A 7,346-nucleotide genomic window follows, 5' to 3' on the forward strand; every position below is an offset into this window, starting at 1 on the left:
TCAGCTTTGACCACGCTGACATGGACGTTGACCGACCCCACACGTCAGTATTGACCTGCTGACGTGTCTGTTGACCCGGCCCCACCTGCCATTGACACTAACCAGCCTCAGTCACTGACCAGTGGACCCCACTGGTCAGGTTTGACCACCAGCAGCGTCTGTTGACCTGCTGACGTCATAGTGACGCAATGCTGACGCAATAAGTATTTTCTGGATTTATTATAATTCAGGAAATTCCAGAAAATTGTATAAACTTCAATAAATCATAGAAAATTAACCGTAACTCCAAATTAAATAATTTATATATGAAAAATTATCAGAAAAATTCAAGGAATCCATCTGTACCATTTTCATGCATGTTAGAACAACTTATAGCTGCTGTATAGCACAAATCAATTAAATGGCATTTGAATAATCACATATGGAGTTTGAATTTGAATCTTGTATTCAAACCAACCCCATTTAACTTGTTGCTAGTTGCATTAGCTCAAAACATATTCATATTGCCATGTCATAGCATGCATCATTTTGTGCATTGCATTGATTGTGTTTTTCTGTGTTGCCGGTATTTGTCCCCTCTCGATAGACGCGATACCGATGATGTGATCGTTGACACTGATGAAGACTCAATGTTATCTTCAGAAGTGCCAGGCAAGCAAAACCCCCTTGTTCATTCCGATACAATCCTACTCTCTCTCTCCTGCTCTCTTTTAATGCATTAGGACAACACCGATTCATCTGTTACTTGCTGCGGTAGCTGAACCCCTTTATCCTCTGCATGACCTGTCATTGCCACAGTAAATAGATGAAACCCACTAGCATGAGTAGGAGTTGTTTGAGCCCTGTTGTGCCTACTCATTCATGCTTGTTTGTCATGCCTGCTACTGCTTAGAGTTGAGTCAGGTCTGATTCATCAGGGATGAATCAGAGGCGTGTGAACATGTCCTACTGTGTGTGAGCTAAGTGTGGGAACACGTTTTGGTAAAGGTAGCGGTGAGAGGCCATGTAGGAGTACATGGTGGGTTGTCTCATTGCAGCCGTCCTCAGGAACTGAGTTCTGTGTTTGTGATCCATGATTCAGCTACTACCACGCATTGGGCCCGAAACCAATGGACCCTCTCGGCTTCTTGATCACCCTTGTCCTCTGTCCAGGAGTTGCAAGTAGTTTCTGGTGTTTGTAGTATGCTGGAGGCCGTGGGCAGCGCTGACCGTAGGGGTGGGCTGTGATGCGGTAGGCACGTGGCACGGTGTACCGGGCGCCCGTTTGGTGTCTCGGGAACCCTGTTCACATCGTTTGGGGCTGTGAGCGAAACTCCGGCCGGATCTCCTCATGGATGGAACCCGAATAGGCGATAAACCTGGACTAGAGACTTAGGTGATTAGGTAGGCCGTGGCCGACACCCACGTTGGGCTTCCGCTTGAAGGTTGCCGAGTACATGTCGTGTAAACGGCGGTAAGTGGTGAGAGCGTGTGTGAAGAAGTACACCCCTGCAGGGTTAACCTAATCTATTCGAATAGCCGTGTCCGCGGAAAAGGACTTCTGGGTTGCTTATATCAGTTCATAGACAAGTGAAAGTGGATACTCTAAAATACGCAAGATAAGCGTGAGTGCTATGGATGGCGTTCTCGTAGGGAGACGGGAGCGGATCCATAGTGGTGTATTGATATGGTGAATATGTGGACTCGTGTGCGCCACCTCAAAAAGTTACTCGCAGTCGTAGTTCAGGATAGCCACTGAGTCAAAGCTGGCTTGCTGCAGTTAAACCCCACCATCCCTTTGTTGATAATGATGCATATGTAGATAGTTCTGATGTAAGTCTTGCTGGGTACATTTGTACTCACGTTTGCCTATTTTATGTTTTTGCAGAGAGACTTCAGTCTCACTAGTATTTCCGCGTGGTCTTCGACGTTTAGCTTGTTACCTCAGCTACGATCTTGTGCCTCGGCAGGATTTGGTAGATAGTCAGGCTTCTCAGCCTTTTTCATTTATAGATGTCTGTACTCAGACATGATAGCTTCCGCTTGTGCTTGATTTGTATGCTCTGAATGTTGGGTCATGAGACCCATGTTTGTAATATCTCGCTCCTCGGAGCCTATTGAATAGATTACTTGAGTCATAGAGTCATGTTGTGATGCCATGTTGTATTTGCACATATCGAGCATATTGTGTGTATGTTATTGAAATGCTTGGTATGTGTGGGATCTGACCATCTAGTTGTTTATCTTTAGTAGCCTCTCTTACGGGGAAATGTCTCCTAGTGTTTCCACCGAGCCATGGTAGCTTGCTACTGCTCCGGAACACTTAGGCTGTCCTTCTTCGTTCCTGTGTCTGTCCCTTCGGGGAAATGTCACGCGGTGAATACCGGAGTCCTGTTAGCCCGCTACAGCCCGGTTCACCGGAGTCCTGCTAGCCCAGTGCTACAGCCTGCATTCACTCGCTGATGACCGACACGTTCGATGCTGGGTCATGGATGCCTGTCCCTGTAAGTCTGTGCCGCTTTGGGTTTACGACTAGCCATGTCAGCCCGGGCTCCTTATCATATGGATGCTAGCGACACTGTCATATACGTGTGCCAAAAGGCGCAAACGGTCCCGGGCAAAGGTAAGGCGACACCCGTGGGAATACCGTGCGTGAGGCCGCAAAGTGATATGAGGTGTTACATGCTAGATCGATGTGGCATTGAGTCGGGGTCCTGACAGCGTTGGTATCAGAGCTTGACTGCCTGTAGGATTACCAAGCCAAACTGGTCGAAGTTGAGTCTAGAAATTCTTTAGTTATATAAGGGAATTGATTGTGGGATGGAACGTAAGGCTCTTTTTACTCCTTATACCTCATGGCCTTCTGATCTGAGTCATCATCTTCTCTTCTACGGGGATTAAGAACTAGGCTATCTCTTCTTTCTATCAGGATCACGTGTTACTAATCCGTAGACTTAAGATTGTTGGGTTTAAGTCTCAGTTCAGTTCCTACTACTTCCGTATGTTAATTGTTGATCTCGGAACCTTGATATTGTGCTTTTGAGTGGTTATGCCACCATTTTTGTGAATGTCTCAAATCTTTTCTGAGCATTTACAGCCGTTATGCTGTCCGAGTCATCCCAGGTTTCTAAGTAGTCTGATGCATTTGCAAATCCTTTCTTCCCGTTTCAATGTTCCCATGGGCCAGATTAACCACACTAATCAGCGAGTTGAGGTACTCCGTTACCTTAGCATATATGTTGGAGATATTATTATGACCCTAGGTGTCTTAGGGGATCACCTAGTAATTTAGCCATGATTGGTGTCCCAGTGTGATGATTCTGGCCTTTATCCTCGAAAGCATTCCGTGATGCTACTTAGCAGTAGGTATTCTACTCCTGGGTTCTGAACCCGAGATTCACTCTACCTACTTCATGTTGATAGTAATTGCTAGTGCCTTTAGGATATTAGTAACCTTTGCGATAGTCCTTGAAGTCCGTGGTATCTCCTTCTTCCAAATACCATGAACTATTTATGGCAGAAGTTCCTCGTTGAACTGAAATATCACAACAAGATTATTCTTGATGAGTTCTCCATTATATATTGTGGCTCTGCCAGTTCTACCTTTCTGCATGGGTTATCCGGAAGAAATATGTTGAACTTCGTTCGACATGCTAAACCATGCATCCACAACTCAGAAAATCGTATGTTCCTTTGAGTTGTCCCTCTTTAGTTGCATTCTGACCTTCGTCTATCAATTGATAGTCAAGAGTATGCGTGTGTTCGTTTATCGATGCCTATTACTCTTGTGGTCCGTCAAGCCATTCTATCGCAGAATGACTAGGAGAAACAAACTCCAGTACCTCTTCCATATCTAGGATTGGGTCAAAATAGTTGTATTCCGCAGATCAAATGCCAATCCAGCTTTTGGTTTTGTTCTACCTTGGAGTATTACCCCCTTTATGTCAGAATTGTCATGAGAACTGCACCAACTCTCATGAATTTTGACGTAGTGATACTTCTCACCATCATTAGTCATTCCTCGGCCCTCGTGTTGATGCAACCGGAATACCGACAAATGAATTGTGATGTGTGAAATCAATACTCCCAGCAACCTCGTTGCTTGGTAGTTAAATGGACGATAACCTCATTCTTAGCGTGTTGGTTTTTGAATCATCTTTCTAAGACTGATCGTGCTACCTAGTCCTTATTTCGGTGCACCCTTCGATTGATGAGTTAGGATCTTGTCAAGTCCTCACTCATTTGATCACATCGTCTTGCCCTCAAAAGCGAGATTGTTCTCGAGCTTAGTAACATACCGGTGGTTCGTGATTTTCTGAATATCTTCTCAGAAGTATTACCAGGTTGTCACCTGACCGCTATGTTGAGTTCGTGATCAAGTTGGTTTATTCCTGTAAACCACCCCTTCTCCAAGAATCCGTGTTGGATACCCTGAGCTAGTTGGTTAAGCTAGACAACAACTTGGAGAGTTGGAGGATAAAAGCTTGCCTGACTTAGTTCGTTCCAAAGGGATAATCTTGTGTAGTGTGTGTTGAAGAAAGATGATATCTTCATCGATTGGTCCCTGTGATCAGTTGCTGGACCTATTGTCTTATCAATCCTTTGATTTGAGTGTGGGCTATCGTCAAATCAAATCAGTACCAATGATGCTCGTAATGTTGTCTTATTCGTGGTTGATCCCTCGAGCATACACCATTACATCTTTGGCCTGACCAATGCTATCACTTGTTCACTTAACTATGGAATTCCTTTTAAAGGGAAACCCGGAAGAATTGTTGCTGAGCCCATTGACAACATCCTTATCTCCTCCATGATTTTGTTGAACATTAAGCTACTGTTGGAAACTTTTGAAAGCATTTCTTCATGCTAACTCATGAAGTATTTGTTTGATGAAAGGAGTGACTTCCTCTAGTTCATGTGCATTTGATGCAAGTTGCCGCCGTGGACTCGAGAAAGTCAATGTTGCTTCCTCTGGAATCATCCCAAGTCAGTCATGCATACGTGCGAAGTATTCTGTGGTCTGGAGACTTGCAACCTTCATTCCATATGTGTTCCGAGCACACCAAGCCACTGATTGAGTTGTTCAAAGATAAAGGAGTCTGTCCAAGGTGAACTCTTTGGACTTCCACGCGTGGAGACTTCAATGTCATTAATGATGGTTCCCCCACCTGAACTCGGTAGTGTTTTATTATAAGACTACCACGTGGTCATGTTTGTCTGGGACGGCGTGTTCACATGTTTGTAGCAGAACCAGCTCATGTTTTGGAGCTTGCTATCGTAGTTCATCTCCCGAGAATCCCGCAACGTCATCTCGTCGATTTGTGTTGCAAACTTTCATTTTTCTTCCTAGACTCGATGGGTCTGGAATATTCTTACACCAACCAGATCTGAATCTCAGGCAGATATGATGGTTGGAACATTTCCCCAAGAACTATAATATTGGTTCCTCGATAACTGGTAAAGTGGATGTCGTGGCCAGCCCCACCCAGCCGAAAGACCTATTATTGTAGTATCTTGATTGAAGAAGTTGGCCACCTCCCCATAAGGATTTCGTAGGATTTACCTCCGTAACTGTTCCTTATGGATTCTAGTGCTCCCGAAGTCTGACCTTTTTACTTGATGTTCTAGATATCAAACAATATCTATGAGTGGGTTACACTAGCACATCAAGGAGAACATTAGAAGCGGAGTGCTAAATGTCTCTCGGTCGATCATCCAGATTTTATTTCCTTGGCCCCGCCAAGGGTGAAATCTAAGAAGGTGTTATCTTCCTTTGCATCTGCATCATTCGTCATGGTAGCAAGTTGTGTTGCCAGGATCCTTGACACGGATATTGGTAAAACCCTGATGAATATGGAAATGCTCAAGTTCTTGAGAGCACGCACAAGCGCTAGGTGTTATCATCGACACTAACTGGAGTGCTCTCAGTTTCCTCGGCAATGCTATAACCATTCCAATAGTGGAATAACTCTCTATTGTTGAGCCTCTCCCCAGTTACCAGAATCATTCCCAGCATTTGCATTTTGTTCCCAGCTTGCACCGCCAATGTGCCATTCTACCATGGGTCTCTTCCATTTCCGGTGATAAGCAAATTCATCCATTGCGTTGTCTTCAACAGGGTAATCCACATCATCCAAGTCCGAGTATGCCATTCTACTGACCCCCTCCTAACGATCGCTTGAGAATTGCCTTAGGCTGGTATAAAGGTTTTCAATGATCTCTGAATCAAAAGTAATTCTTTTTGCCACTTAAGGGGATATCTCTACGAGTCACCTTCCCTAAGGTGTATCGTTATGGTATCATGGCAACTCAACTCCTCACTACGTTGACAATCGTTACCACCTTCTTAAGCGTGAAATTGTTGTCTACCTAGTGAACCTTCGTCATCCGTTTCTTTCCACCCCTCTTGATGCGAATCTCGTGTCTCAACCCGAGAGATGGTCCTATGTCTCATTCCGTGAGTTGTTCGATCTTCGAGAAGATCGACCCTTCTAGAGTCTCCTTCTTCCCTCCATGTCATGTGACAGGATTTCTCAGAGCAAGACCTCGAGTCAAAGATGGTGAATGAATCAACGTTCAACTGAAGTGCACCCTGGATCGTGAAGATTATACTAGTCTGCGTTACCCTTCACCTTACCCTACGCTTGAATCTCGAGACGAGATTCTTGTTTAGTGGGGGTGAGTTGTGACATCCCTAGCTGCTGGTAGTGCTCTAGGCTAGCTTCATGTGTGCATCATGTCTATATTTTCGAAACTTGAACTGAGGAATTTTGGAAGCCTCAAAAACTTAAATAAAAGAGAGGCAAAACCCTAGAAATCTCATTCATTGCTCCAAAGTACTCTTCTTAAATGTTGGATAATTTTTGGTAAGGGTTCTGGTCCCAACCAAAATATTGAACATTTTTAAGGATTTATTTTTGGGACTTTGGATTTAATTCATTAGCTATTTGAATTTGAATTATATTCATATAATTAGAATATAATTTCAAATACCCCTGAAATATTTTATAAGCTTTTGGAAAAATCCATCTAGCAATATAAAATATTCAGAGGAGTTTTTGGCATTGTTTGAATTATTTTAAATTCAAAACAGTGGCAAAATAAATTAAATAAAACAAAACAGAAGAAAAAAATAAAACAGAGCAGAAAGCCTACCTGGGCCACTTACCCGCAGCCTACCTGGCGCCACCAACCGGTCCAGCCGGCCCAGCCCACCTCCTCCCCCTTGTCATCTTCCTCCTCTGCCAGGAGGACGAACAGAGGTGAGGCGTGGTGCGCGCCCGAGAGGCCTCGGCCACCTCCTGCTTCCACCGAGGCGTTCCCGAGCCTCCCCCTCACGCCACCACGATGCCACGAACCCCCCCCCC

The sequence above is a fragment of the Triticum dicoccoides genome, chromosome 3B, assembly GCF_002162155.2.
Source record: "Triticum dicoccoides isolate Atlit2015 ecotype Zavitan chromosome 3B, WEW_v2.0, whole genome shotgun sequence".
Taxonomy (NCBI): domain Eukaryota; kingdom Viridiplantae; phylum Streptophyta; class Magnoliopsida; order Poales; family Poaceae; genus Triticum; species Triticum dicoccoides.